This window comes from Carassius auratus, chromosome 9 (assembly GCF_003368295.1).
Source record: "Carassius auratus strain Wakin chromosome 9, ASM336829v1, whole genome shotgun sequence".
Taxonomy (NCBI): domain Eukaryota; kingdom Metazoa; phylum Chordata; class Actinopteri; order Cypriniformes; family Cyprinidae; genus Carassius; species Carassius auratus.
Genome location: NC_039251.1, coordinates 7,767,664 through 7,782,869, shown reverse-complemented (window position 1 = coordinate 7,782,869; position 15,206 = coordinate 7,767,664). Strand labels below are relative to the sequence as shown.

Sequence of the window (15,206 nt, the reverse complement as noted above, 5' to 3'; positions counted from 1 at the left end):
AGAAATTAACATTACATAGATAGTTGATATTAACATAAATAGTTGATATTAAAAATTAACATAGATAGTTGATATTAACATAAATAGTTGATATTAAAAATTAACATAGATAGTTGACATTAACATAAATAGTTGATATAAAAAATTAACATAGTTGATATTAACATTACATAAGGTTAGTTAATGCTAATAAAAAAGTAGTTTGTAATGTGTGTAATGTGTTCATTGTTTTTATAGTAATGTTAACAAATTAGATTAGTAAATTTTAGAAACAATAAATGAATGAATGAATGACACAGCTGTCCAAATGTCATTAGGATTTTTTTATAATGCATGCATAATGTTATATAATATATATATATAACAGTATTTAATTTTATTGTCATCTACAAATGTATCAGGGTTTCCACAAAAAATTTTAAGCAACAAAAACTATATTTCAATATTTAAAATAGTCCATGATTTAAATATATCACATTTTAAACATATAATAATGGAATATATATATATATATATATATATATATATATATATATATATATATATATATATATATATATATATATATATATATATATATATATATTAATTAATGTAATAATTTTTCAGAATATTAAGCTAATATCAAATAAATGGAATAAATGTATTAATAAATGGAATAAACGCAAATAAATATTCCTTTTTTCAACAACCCAAATCAATCCACAAATTCATGATGAAGTGGATCTGATCGATTACTATCTGAAGAGCAAGTGAAAGCTTCTGTCTTTATAACACAGCAGAAGCGGGATGATTCCCATCTGCAGTCACTGTTCTGAAGACGCTGCGTGTGGATCTGTATGACTTCTCATCTGTAACAAATGAAAATCCCCTAACAATATGGTGGTAGAAATGTGATGCAATAAGACACGTCCACAGCCGTCTCTTCTGAATAATATATCAGTACACTGTGCACCATCCTCATCTCCCAGGAAATGTCAGAGCCCAAATCTGATTCCAAATGTCAAGTAAACATGAATCTCCTTTGAAAGAGAACGTGGTCCGGGAATATTGCTTCATTTCCTCACTCTGGACTGATAAACATGTCGGTCAGGATTGGCTAGGTTGCATATTCTCCCACTCTGTGGTGATGAGACCCGCGAGTCTAACTCTTAATAAAGATGAGAGAGCAGGCCTGTGTCAAGATATGTTTAGATCTCCAGGCCAGGACCGTCTCCCTCAAGGGACTTCTCACACACTCACAAGTCCTAAATGCCAAATCTTTCCTTTCCTTTCCAAATCTTTCCTTCTATCTTTCAGAAAGTGCCTTGTACTGTCCTAAAGGCATTAGTGTGATATGGTATACTGATGCCACAGCATCACACTGATCGCCCACAGCACATTCTCTGAAGACAAAACGGCCAAGAAAAGCCAATCTGATTGGCTGATGAGACTGCAAACAAAAAAATAATCATGTTCTCCAGCAATGGAAGAGGAACATCTGACTGTCTGTGAAAGAGCCACAAAACTGACTAGTGATCTAGAAATAATGTGGAATATGAAAGTTTCCTGTTCATGATTATTCTTTGCTCGACTCGTGATGGATGCCTCTTTGGCGTGCTCCGCAGTTGTTTTAATTTTTTGTTAGTTTGTCCTGTCTTTAGTTATATACCTGCAATCAGTTTTGCCGGACACAAAATGTATTATTTAATATTTATTATTATTATTATTAATAATGACATTTATTATTTATATTAGATATTGCATAGATAACACCGCATTAATCTCGGATTCAAAATTTCAGTTTTTTGACAAATTTAAGAAAGGTACAGTACATCATCTAACTTTAAGTCAATGTCTTTGATATTTATGATGCTTGAAATAGAATTAAAATAGAAATTATACAGATTTTAATAGGCTGTCAGTGGAAAAAATACTGAATAATGTGCACCAACAAAACCATGCATGTGCATTAGATTGATAAACGGGGTTTGGTTTTTATGCTGATTTTCAAGAAATAAATATTCCTCTGAGCCACTTCATCTCACATTTATATGATGAGTTTGTCTAATCCTCTCCTCTCGTATTCATTCTGTATCTCTGTTGACCCTCTTCTCCTTTCTCAGGTACAGTTTAGCGCTCCCCCCCCCCCCCCCCCATCATGTGCGTGTCTCTCTCTCTCTCTCTCTCTCTCTCTCTCTCTGTCACAGGTTGTCATTAAAGCCGCAGCAGATGGTGCAGCTGTTGTCTGCTATCTGAGAGGCTCTTCACTCACCAAGGCTCTGCGGCTGTGGACACAACACACTCAAACTGCTGCTGCGCTGGAGAAATGATTTATTAGCTCACACATTCACCATCAAAGAGCCTGGCTCAAATCAGCAGGAAATAGAGCCCTTTACAGCCAGATAAATCTGTTCCAGGCATATTTAATAAACATGACTAAGACAATGTAATTGGAAATACATTCGACCTCATTCTTGTGCCTTTCAGTTCTTCTGAAAATTTAAGTTCTGTCATCATTTACAAAACCATTCGATTTTTTAATACTTCGATTCAGCAAGAGTTCAAGAACTCAAAGTATTGATATTTATGTTATAAAAGATTCATATTTCTTTTGAATTTTCCTTTCATAAAGAATGCTGAAATAAAATGGTTTCTCGTGGTTTTCTACAAAAATATTAAGCAGCACAACTGCTGATGTTTCCTGAGCATCAAATCAACAAATTGCAATTATTTCTAAATAAAAAACAAGTTTTGTGAATTTGTAGCTATTGAAAATCAGCTGAACTGATTATGCTTAAAAAACATAAAAAAATTGATAGTATGGACTAGATTTTATATGATTAGAAAAAAATTAAATGCTGTAAAATAAATAAATAAACAAACAAACTTGATGTGACATAAGTAAATGCAGCTAACAATGCAGCTTTGCATTACAGAAATAAATAAATTTGTTAATATATTCAAATAAAAAACTTATTTTGAATGATAATAATATTTCACAATATTTCTGTTTTCACTGTATATTTGATCAAATAAATGCAGCCTTGATGGGCAGATGGGCACCTTGATGGGCACTTTCCCTCGTCTGAGGTACATACTGTAAAAGGTTCAGTTGTGCAATATTTTCCATATAATGAAAGCGCATGGAAACGGATGCTTCAAAACAATCCATATGACTTGAGTTCAATACAAACAAGCCTTCTAAAGCCATACGCTAGCTTTGTATAATAAAAAAATAAATCAAAATACTCTCAAGTCAAAAATAGCACCATTAGACGTGTCACATCACACATCAAAAGTAACCGGTTCTCATGATTGTCTTAGTTCTCTCAGTATATTTGTGAAATTTTGTGATCACACAAGATTGAAATGACATGAGGGTGAGCAAATGATGACAGAATTTACATTTTTGGGGTGAACTATTTCTTTACACTGTTAAACCACCTTTAGTGTTTGAGTAACTAGTTTCATTATGATGCCAGACTTATTACTGTTCAGTGATGCTCATTTTCAACACACACACTCAAACACTGAGTGAATTGATCTGTCTTACATATTGACCATGTTATATTCAGCCATTCAGGGGATTTTTAAGAGAATATATCAAACGTATTATATGTTTGCACGTCATTATATAAGAGATCTATAGTGAGATTAATGGTTAGTATAGAAACAAAACACAAAGGCTGTATTTCTATGCGTTGGCACAGACTCGATAATGAGATATGGCTGAGAAAGTATGAGGAGGAGTAGACGCAATTCTCCATATGGCTTCATGCACGAGAATGAGTAAATAATGACGGAATTTATATTTTTGAAGAATTTCTTTAAAGGGACTTTGGAGGCGGCCGACAGACTGGGAATGTCTGCATTTGCAAAAGAAATGCATTTCTGAACAAACAGGAAAGCACAGGGAAGTGAAAGATGGAGAGATCTCTCTCAAAGCCTATTACAATCACATAATTTGTTTTAGTAATTCTGAAGTCTCAGACAAGGCTCTCTTCATTAAAATCCTCTGCCACAATAATGTCAGGAACTGAACTTGTGATTCAGCAAAGTGTGACTGCAAGCATCGCCTCGTATCAAAACTACCGCGCAGCTCCGAGCCAATAATATCAGAGCTTCACGAAAGATTAACTGATATCTCACATCATGCATGAAATGCAGAAATAACGGCTAGCTCTCAAGTGGGAAAATCAATGGGGGAAACAAAGTAATAAACCATTATCTGTTGTAACATAATGCTGTCTCACTTACAGGTAGAATAATAAATAAATAAAAAATACCTGATTTGTTTTTGATTGCTAAATTCAAAGACATTCACATGTGCTTTTTGAAATCCAGTCTGAGATTATTATTTTTGTGAATAGTTCATCCAAAAATGAAAACTTGCTGAAAATGTACTCACACTCAGGCCATCCAAGATGTAGACGAGCTTGATTCCTCATGGGAACAGATATGGGGAAATTAGCATTACATCCCTTGCTCATCAATGGATGGGGGCAGTGAATGGGTGCCGTCAGAGTGAGTGCTGTATCCACACCATTCCAGTCCATCAATTAACATATTGAAAAGTGAAAAGCTGAAAAGTGAACCATCATTAAGACATTTTTAACTTCAAACCACTGCTTCTGGTTAAAATATGAATGTTCTATCCATAATATTACTTTCTCCAGTGAAAAAGTCATCTCGACTGAATCAGGAGAGAAATATGCAGAGCGTTATTATGGATCATGGACAGATATTTTGGTCCGAAGCAACAGTTTGAAGTTAAACACCTTGATGGATTCGTTTATTAAACACCACGCAGCTTCTTGCTTTACAAGACATTAACTGATGGACTGGAGAGGTGTGGATTAGTGTGATGTTTTTATCAGCTGTTTGGACTCTCATTCTGACGGCACCCATTCACTGCAGAGGATCCACTGGTGAGCAAGTGATGGACTGCTAAATTTCTCAAAATCTGTTCTGATGAAGAAAAACTCACTACCTCTTGGATGGCCTGAGGGTGAGTACAGTTTCAAGAAATTTTAGACTTGCAATTGTAACCTGGCAAAAAAAAAAAAAAAAATCTGTGTATAAAAGCTCTATAAAGGCTGAGCTAATTTTACCTTCTATCTGAAGAGGCACACAGTCTGTTAAGTTAAATAAAATGCAAATGTATTATGTGATACAGTCCCACAGAAAGTCAATCAGTAAGGCACGATCATTATCCCGTTCATTCAATCTAGTTACTATCACAGACATTGTCTTACTGTAATTGGCCAGTGGGCTGAAATGGGCCTACGGTAATGAGTTTCACTGATGATAGCGTAATGTATCCGCACAGCACAGACGGTAAAAGGAAATGCATACGTCTGAAATGTGCGTTGTTCTCTAAACTATCCCATCAGGATGGACACTTCCCAGAAAGCCTCAAATCTGTTGGCGGAAGATGATGGCTATAATCAGCTATGCGATTAGAATAAGGCTTTGATTGCATCCACCAGGTTTCTCTCTGTAACCTGCGTGAGGAGAGATTCTCTGGAGAGAGCTAATAGGATCTAAAGACCACAGTGAAAATGTGTGAGTCTGAACTGCGTTGCCTCATTATCGGGCCACGCTTGCATGGAGAATGTTAAGCAGGCTGCTCCACACCGTAGGGTGGTACTTCGCATGATAACTTCATCAAAGAGAATATTTCAGAGCACAATGAACCTGGAGACATCAGATGTCATTATGATTATTAAGATATTTCGGAGTTTGAAAAAAGGAGAGCTCAAGAAGTATTATATATCATGCACCAATGGCAAGTTTCTGCTCGGCTGCAATTGCATGGGCAGGTGCCATTCAGAAATGAATTGAGAAAGCCTTTTCAATCTAAATCTAAATCTAGAATTACTACTCAATGGCTGTTACTAGAATTTAAATAACTATTACTGACTGTAAGAAAGTAGAATTAGAATCCAGCTGGATGGATAGATCGATAGACAGAATGACAGATAAATATGGCAATACACAGATAGATGAAGAACACCTTTCTGATCTTCTGAAAAAGTTCTAAAAAGTCAAACTTTCTTGAATGAAAACAGCATCCTGTGGTTAAAGATATGAGTTCAGCGATGTTCGGCTGGGCTGCGGCAGATCTTCACCCAGCACTCCTCACAGAGTCATGTCGAGGGATTTACACAGATCATAAATAATACATTCATGACCGACTACAGTCAATTCAGCTGGGTCCTGCACTCCAGAGACCTGGATCCCGGGAACACGGACTGAAGTTCAGTTCAGAGCAGAGTGAGAACTTGATTCCATAACACGTGGTTTTTGCTACAAGAGTTTCAGAAGCCAGGGATTCAATATCACCATGAAGCGCTGCAGCTCATTTTTGCCAAAAACCACCTACTTATAAATTATCAATGCTAATTATGAAATCAATACTACCACAATCAAAGACCTCCACTCAAACAACTCTTTGTTCATTCAAAAACTGTTGAAAAAGTTAATGGATGGACAGAAAATAAATACATAAATAAAATACTGGGAATTAATGTGTGCAGACTGATTTTTCCAATGTAAACTTAATAAGCGCTAAGTACTGATCTTGGCCAAACATCAAAACTACAAAAGGTCACATTAAAAGGCCCAGACGATCTGTGGATTTCATTTAACCACTAGGCATTAATAATTGTAATATTAAGCACTAAGTCTGTGGAAGCACTTCATTAACATGAGGGAACTGGGGAAAACCATCAACGTACTGTAACATCAGTAAAGGAAATATGTTAAACATCCACAGACACTGCTTAAAATATTTTGAATAAAATTACAATGGAAAATAATATACTGTTTATAGACTTATATATTATTATTAGTGGGCATTTTCAGTATATAATATTTCATTATATATTTTCAGAATATAATAATACAGATTAGTAAATGATAATAGTGCATTTATCTTGTTGTATAATGTATTTATATTGTGTACCTAATAAAATGTAATTCACAATTACATATAAATATCAAGACTTTTTCATGAATGGATATATGTCTATTATGTGAATATATTTTGCAGCCAAGAAGGAGGAAACTATATAATTATTATTGCAATAATATCAATATTAACAGAACAATTTTGCTGCTTAAAATCCGCTGCTTACATTTTTTCAGAAAAAATCAGGATTACATCACAGAAATAATCATTGTATTTAAAAATTGTCACATAAAACCACATAAAGCCAGTCACATAAAACAACAATATGTAATTAATATTCATGAACCAAGCTGATAAGTTTTATAACACCCCTCCCCCAGCCCTTTTCAGATTGTTCCTACGCCTCTGTAAAATCAGTTTTGGTATAATTATCAAATGGCTAATGAAAATCCCCAAGATAACAGCAGAAGCAGGATGGTACATGAGTGAAAAAATGTGGTGGTGCAGAAGGTTGCCTGTTGTTTATACGAAGCTCAAGCTTCTCAAACAATGGGTCTCTAACGCTGTTTATCCACAGGTGAGGCGGCGGCCGCGGCGTGCAGAGCACTCAAATTCAACGTGCTGATAGCACGCAGCTCCAGAGGACGAGAGAGAAGGAAGCAAGATAAGGGAGGATGTAATTAAGGTTTCATTGCCTTTTGTTCCCTAGGCCTGGACTCCACACACAAGATCTAACACACAAAGTGGCGATCCGCGCAGCACATTCACTCAGGGTAAACAGCTGGGCACAGCTGAGTCACAGCACAAATGCTAAAGGTTACCAGGATGACGCTGATCTGAGACCAGTCCTGTGGCGTCTATTTGAGGTTGGGAAAAGCAATGCTAATTTATATTAGCATAACTTTCATGCCCTGCATGCAGAGCGGAGATCCGAATTTAATAAAGGAGATTATGTAATTTTAAGGTCATTTGTACACAGCAGCGCTCTTATGGGGAGATTATTGTTTCAGAAAACCAGCTCAAATAAAACCCACTAGCCATGAGCTTTACAAGATTCAGTGTGTATGGGAGCGATGCTTAAATTACAAAGTCGAACTACTAGGGATGTAATGGTATTATCAATACTGTGGTATCGTGATAGCAAAACGATATCATGCTTTTATGTGACCGGATGAAAGGGAAAGTCATATGCACCTAGGATGCCTTGAGGGTGAGTAAAACGTGGATTCATTTACATTTTGTGGTGAACTAACCCTTTAAGAACATAGGTTGGAGCTCTTAATTTTGAGCTCTCAAAGTTCATTTCATAGAATAACTTTACTTTAAAATGTACAAAATGTTAATTTATTTTCCCAAGTCTTCATTTGTCTCTCTTTTTTTTAATATGTCAATAAATATTGTGCCATGGACTCTATATCGATAATTATTATTGTATTTTGAGATTTTGATATTATTATTGATTATTGTTTACATGAACATGTACATTTATGTACTATTAATAATAAATGTATTACAATTTTATAAATTATATCAAAAACAAATAGTGTTTAATAGTATTCAAAAATCTAATTTTGCTATTAGTGTTATATATACACACTCACCTAAAGGATTATTAGGAACACCGTACTAATACTGTGTTTGACCTCCTTTCTCCTTCAGAACTGCCTTAATTCTGCGTGGCATTGATTCAACAAGGAGCTGAAAGCATTCTTTAGAGATGTTGGCCCATATTGATAGAATAGCATCCTGCAGTTGATGAAGATTTGTGGGATGCACATCCAGGGCACGAAGCTCCCGTTCCACCACATCCCAAAGATGCTCTATTGGGTTGAGATCTGGTGGCTGTGAGGGCCATTTTATTACAGTGAACTCATTGTCATGTTCAAGAAACCAATTTGAAATGATTCGAGCTTTGTGACATGGTGCATTATCCTGCTGGAAGTAGCCATCAGAGGATGGGAACATGGTGGTCATAAAGGGATGGACATGGTCAGAAACAATGCTCAGGTAGGCCGTGGCATTTAAAAGATGCCCAATTGGCACTAAGGGGCCTAAAGTGTGCCAAGAAACCCCCCCCCCCCCCCACATCATTACACCACCACCACCAGCCTACACAGTGGTAACAAGGCATGATGGATCCATGTTCTCATTCTGTTTACGCCAAATTCTGACTCCACAATCTGAATGTCTCAACAGAAATCCAGACTCATCAGACCAGGCAACATTTTTCCAGTCTTCAACTGTCCAATTTTGGTGAGCTCGTGCAAATTGTAGCCTCTTTTTCCTATTTGTAGTGGAGATGAGTGGTACCCGGTGGGGTCTTCTGCTGTTGTAGCCCATCCACCTCAAGGTTGAGTGTGTTGTGGCTTCACAAATGCTCTGCAGCATACCTCGGTTGTAACGAGTGGTTATTTCAGTCAAAGTTGCTCTTCTATCAGCTTGAATCAGTCGACCCATTCTCCTCTGACCTCTAGTATCAACAAAGCATTTTCGCCCACAGGACTGCCGCAGGACTGCCCTAGAAATGCCCTAGAAATGGTTCTGCACCGTCTCGCACCAACAACCATGCCACGCTCAAAATTGCTTAAATCACCTTTTCTTATATATTTAAATTCAGTCAAGTTTGTCCAAACTTTACACTATTGTTCAACAACTTGACAATGATGTTTTCCAACTCTAAGTATATAGTTTTTAGACAGCAAAATCCCTAATTCATCTGTTAAATTCTTTCGAAGGAAACATACATAATATAAAATAAAGCTATACAGTATTTTTGTATAATTTAAAAAGCATACAAATGAAAACATCCTGCTCAACTAGTACTGTATATTAGACCTCACTTTATAAAATCCAGAGTCACAATATCACACAGCACTGCACCATACTGCACTGTAAAGCATTACATGGAATGAAAATCAGAGCTTGAAGTGGAAACTCATTTATTGCCAGTCATTTAGATAGGATCTTGATTGTGTTTAATGAATTTGTGATATGAAACGTCGGCCGTGCTGTTTATGGTCGCCTCTCATTTTTCCTAAAGGGAGGGTGAAGGAGATTTTCGTTGCCTCAAGCCTCATCTGTCCTTTTTCCAAAGCCCACCCCATTACATAAATTCATTTTCATCATGCTGCGACATCTACAAGCGCTACAATCTAATGTAAATGGGTCATTCCTACTATGCAGCACATTTTTCATGTCCTCATATTGGGTGCAATATTAAACTTGCAATTTTTTAAGATGGAAATAGTATTCAATTACTATTTTTTTTTGTCATGACAATAATATCATAATCAAGTGAACATAGGGGTTTCTATAATATCATTTACATAACTTCACCACTTGAAGTAGACGTTTATTTCAGTCTGCAGATGCTGCACTAATGTTTTACAATGAAAAGCTAGAGAAAATATTTCATGTTTTTCTTCTCCAAGCAATATATTATTATTATACTTAACATATAGTTTTAATTGGGAATTCATTTACAGGTTTTAATATATAAAATTTCAGCAAGTTGCCAACGTTTCTAATTTCAATAACTTTATTTACTAAAATAACAAACTAAAACTAAATATAGCTCAACAGAAACTACTAAAAATGACAAAACTTTCATTAAAATTAAAATGAAAAATAAAAACTACTACAATACATACATACAATACATATTTACATGGACTAAAATTGCCATTTTGGTTTTTCAAAGTTAAAAATGTGTTGCAGTACATGAACGACCAAAATCATGTTGTCAAGTGATCAAAATTATTCCTATTTAACCCGTTTATGCTCCATCTTCAGGCTACAATATTATTAAAACTCGAGCCTGTTGAAAAAGGCCTCAGTCAGTGGTAATATTCTAAGGTTTTCTGTCTGCCTTTGGCCTCAGTATTGGCAGTTCGCCTGAGACAGTCAAGTAAACTGTGACCGCTCTGGCCTGTAAGATGCAAATAGCTCAGTTCTGGTCAGCGTCAGGGCAAGAGCAGGGAATTTAGAGTGTTTTCTGAGCGATTTAAACTCACCAGGACAGGCAATTTCAATGCTGATCAAATTTTCATCGGTCTTGGCAACTCTCAAACATTTCAAGGACTTTCATGCCAACATTCTGCTGAGTCTTTTCATTTTTCCTCATAATGGAACATTGACTTATTCAAAAGCTTAAATAACAAGACATCTATAACAATGAAGAAGCTTAATGAATCTATATCATTTATAATAAAAGCAGTGAATATAAGCAAACATCCCATGTAGAAATGTCATAAATTTCCCTATATCAAAAGTGATATTCCTATATATATTTCCTATAAGACGATATATAATTTTCACATACATTTGCTTGGTCTCATATATACATCAAAAATTAAGTTACAGCAGGGAATTTACTAAATATCTTCATGGAACATGATCTTTACTTAATATCCTAACGATTTTTGGCATGGATGAAAAAATCACTAATTTTGACCCATACAATGTATTTTTGGCTTTATGCTAAGAATATACCTAAGAATATACCCCACGACAGACCAGTTTTGTGCTCCAGGGTCACACATAAGATTGCTATAGTTAATTAAACTGGAAATTAAAATGAAAACCATGAGAACATTCAACTGCACGAGACTCTCCAGCCAGCCATCAGGCCGCTGATACATGTTATTTACAAAAGCTGCTTAATTAGACTGCTAGTAAGCTAGTGAAAATGAATAGTTCAGCAAATCATGTTTTAATGTACTTCAAAATGCAGTTTTACTAAGAATCTTCATGAAAGAAACTTGAAGGACTTACTTGTGTTGTGACGTTTCAGCTGTAGTTGAATGGGAAATGCTTGGCTCTCATTCTGAAGGTGAAAGTGTCCTGCTGGGAGAAAAAACAAAAACACCTTGATTAGTTCAATATGAGTTTTCACACTCATCTATGTGCATCCATGTGCAGATGTTCTGTAAAGCAGTGGTTTTGATTGTAAGTGCCAACTAAACATGTGCTAGAATTGTCTATAATACATCCATAAAATCGAACACTGCAATGTTTTTTTTATTATATAATAATGCTATCAAAAAATACAGTGAATTATAACATTTTGGAAATTGTGAAATATTATTATAATTTAAAATTAATGAATTTATAATAAGTAATATATACACACACACACACACACAGAGATAGAAGGATAGAGAATGACTGAACGATAGATAGAACAGCCAAACGGATGGATGGATGGATGGAAAACTTGTAACTGTTTTAACTGATTTAATTAATTCATTTTAATAGTGCACATTTTTTTTCTAGGATTCTTTTAATGAATAAGGGGTGTAAAAGAACAGCATTTATTTGAAATAAAAAATATTTTGTAACATTATAAATGTTTTACTGTCACGTTTGATTAATTTAATGTGACCTTGCTGAATAAATATATTTCTTTCATGTTATTAAATAAATATGTCTTTCAGACCCCAAACTTTTGAGTGGTAGTTTATATTGACTCCTGTATCTCAAATCCTACATTTAGAAAGGCTTTAAAAACAGGGAGAAATATCACTGCAAATATATACAACGCAAAGAAGAATTTGAAATTCATAAGCTCATGATGCTTTTTGACAATAATGAAACGTATGCACAGCATCACCACCAGTTATGCTGAAATTCAACCAGGATTATTTTGAAGTAAACAGCTTTGTTTTGTTTTTATTTGTTTTGTTTTTTTGCAGCTCTACAATGAACATAATTTGACTCTTTGAATGTTGCAGTATTGAACTCAAAGCTTTGGCCCTCTGAGGCTGAAGAAAATAAGACTAGTTCATATTGATGATTATAATCATGTACTGGCTCTCCCTACAGATTCTGTTATGGGTGTACAAGTGAAGAACAGCTCACATTACTCAAGATATTACAAAAACAAATTAAGCTTTTTAATGCTTCCAGTGAGACCTTGGTCGGGTTTTTACACAGAAATCTGAATACACAGATGTTGCTGAAGCAAACTAAACTCCTCATCTAACAGCGTGTCCTAACCAGACGTGATACAAAAATCAATGCAGCAATCTGTCTGCGATGGTGGAGTAAAACTGCAGCCGCTCTGGTCTGTGAAATGCAAATAGATAGGGACTAGACAGTGCGTCAGAGTTTAGAAGACTTTTTAAATGATTAAAGCCAGACAAATTCAAAGCTGATCAAATTTTCACCTTCCTTGGCAACTCCTGGACAGTTCAAGGAAAAGTGTTGTTAACAGATAAACTAAAAATAAACTAAGTCTAATTTTAATTCAAATTAAAACCAAGTTTGTTAATTGAAATAAAATTTAAATAAAATACAAATATTAAAAAACCTAAACTAATTGAAAATTATAAAAGTTGCCTTAAAACAAACTGAAGCCAGTTTTACTTTAAAAACTAAAATATTAATTTAAATAAATCTAAAACAGACATAAATAAATAAACCATTTTTAAATAATTAAAAAAGAAAAAAAAGATTAAAATTACAAAACACATAAAATTAAATACATTTAGTTTAAAAAATTGTTTAAAGAAAAATTAATATAATGTCAAAAGCACATAAAATTATCGAAAAAGAAAACTGGAAATGAAAAATAAAATAAAATTTGACATATTAATAAACACTTTAATAGTACATGAAAATACTAAAATAACTCTCTCAATGACATTCATGTCTTATACCTACACATCTAACAGGCAACTTGTCTGTCCACAATGAATGCTAAATGTCCATAACATCACAAATTCATGGCTAATTAGAACTTGTCTGATGTTTAATATGTAATTATGCAGAGTATGATTTTAGACCAATGAGATTTCACTGTGGGTGGAGCTACCTTGTGCAACAACATAAAAACAGCAGACGATTGATAAAATGTCACAAAATATTATTTAATTAATGGTCATCTAGTCACCCAACATCCATCTATTAGTGAGGTCAACTAGTCAATTATTATTATTAATTTTTTTCACTTTGTGTCTGACTTTAGAGTCCCATGCTTAAGCATGCTTTACCAACACAGTCTGCACAATAAAACCCACTCTGAGTGTCTCATTTCTAAATCCATTTTCTTCGACCAGCAATTCAAGATTCAATAATACATTTTAAGACAATTAATGCCAGAGTTCAGATCACCTGCTGTGTTCCCTTTATTGTGACGGTCTGTAAGCCACCATATTTTTGTTCGGACAGTTTTCTGCAATAAAAGGATCTCTGTCAAAGTGCTGTGTATTCCTAAACACACACACACACACACACACACACACACACACACACACACACACACACACACACACACACACACACCCTCAAATCTGTCAACTTCAATGATTCTCAAACTTTTTGACCCAAAAGGCCCTCCATTTTCCAACACAGTATTTGAAGACAACTTTTTTTTTATTAATTATGGCAATTGAAATTATTACTTTTCTGAAAATAAAATGGGAATGTTGACAAATTAATTAAATTAAATTAAATATAATTAATTTAGTCATTAAAGTATATTCTAGATTCTGTGGAAGCTTGTTTCCACAACTGAATTAAAAAAACAACAACAAAAAAAAAAACAATTGCAATAAAGGAAGGCACAAATGCGAGATATTAACTCACAGTTCTATTTTTCTCACATTTGTGAGTTTATATCTGCCATTCTGATATTATAATTCACAACAGAGTTTATATCTTGCAATTCTAGGAAAATTGTTTTGTGAGATAAAAAGCTGTTACAGAATGCTGAATTTACTTGAACCCAAAATTAATCATGGTTAATGAAATTTATATTTTAACACTCACATTTTCTTTTTTTATCATTTAAATTGTCAGAATTCATCACAGTTTTGAGAAATAAATTATGAGAATCTGAGAGTTTATAACATGCAATTCTGACTTTATTTCTCAGAATTGCAAGCTTATATTTTGTCATTCTAAAGACACAGTTGCCTTTTTTTTATATTATTCAGTAGTGGAAACAAGCTTCCATTCGATTCTATACCCTGAGATATTCTGTGATATCTTCAGACCCTCATCCAGCTCTTTCGTGTACCTCTTGGCCACCAGCGCTGAGGTGGTCTGCAGTATATATATCCTATGTAAAGTCATTTTTAACTATTATGTTACTTTATTGCACCAACTTTGCATAGATGCACAAAAGACCATTTCGCAATAATAAATATATAAGAAAACAAACAAACAAACAAACGAAAAACCTATAGTGAGCATGACCTGGAACTGTACTAAAACAGTTCAGATTTCACCCCCCACCCTATATTCAAAATGAAAATACGCCATTGTCTATAAGTATTATCTGTGTATGTCAACACAGTAAGTTAACAAG

The 15,206-nt window shown here is 34.5% G+C and overlaps 1 protein-coding gene across 4 annotated transcripts in view; it reads right to left on the bottom strand.

Moving 5' to 3' along the window:
* LOC113108264 (beta-1,3-galactosyltransferase 1-like) overlaps positions 1–15,206 on the bottom strand; it is a 144,410-nt gene that overhangs the window by 33,997 nt on the left and 95,207 nt on the right. For 2 of the 4 annotated variants that reach the window (XM_026271193.1, XM_026271190.1), the window contains exon 3: positions 11,669–11,740. The gene's annotated coding sequence lies outside the window, so the exon portion shown is untranslated. The remainder of the gene's footprint in view (positions 1–11,668; positions 11,741–15,206) is intronic. The other 2 variants (XM_026271191.1, XM_026271192.1) reach the window with 1 other exon arrangement.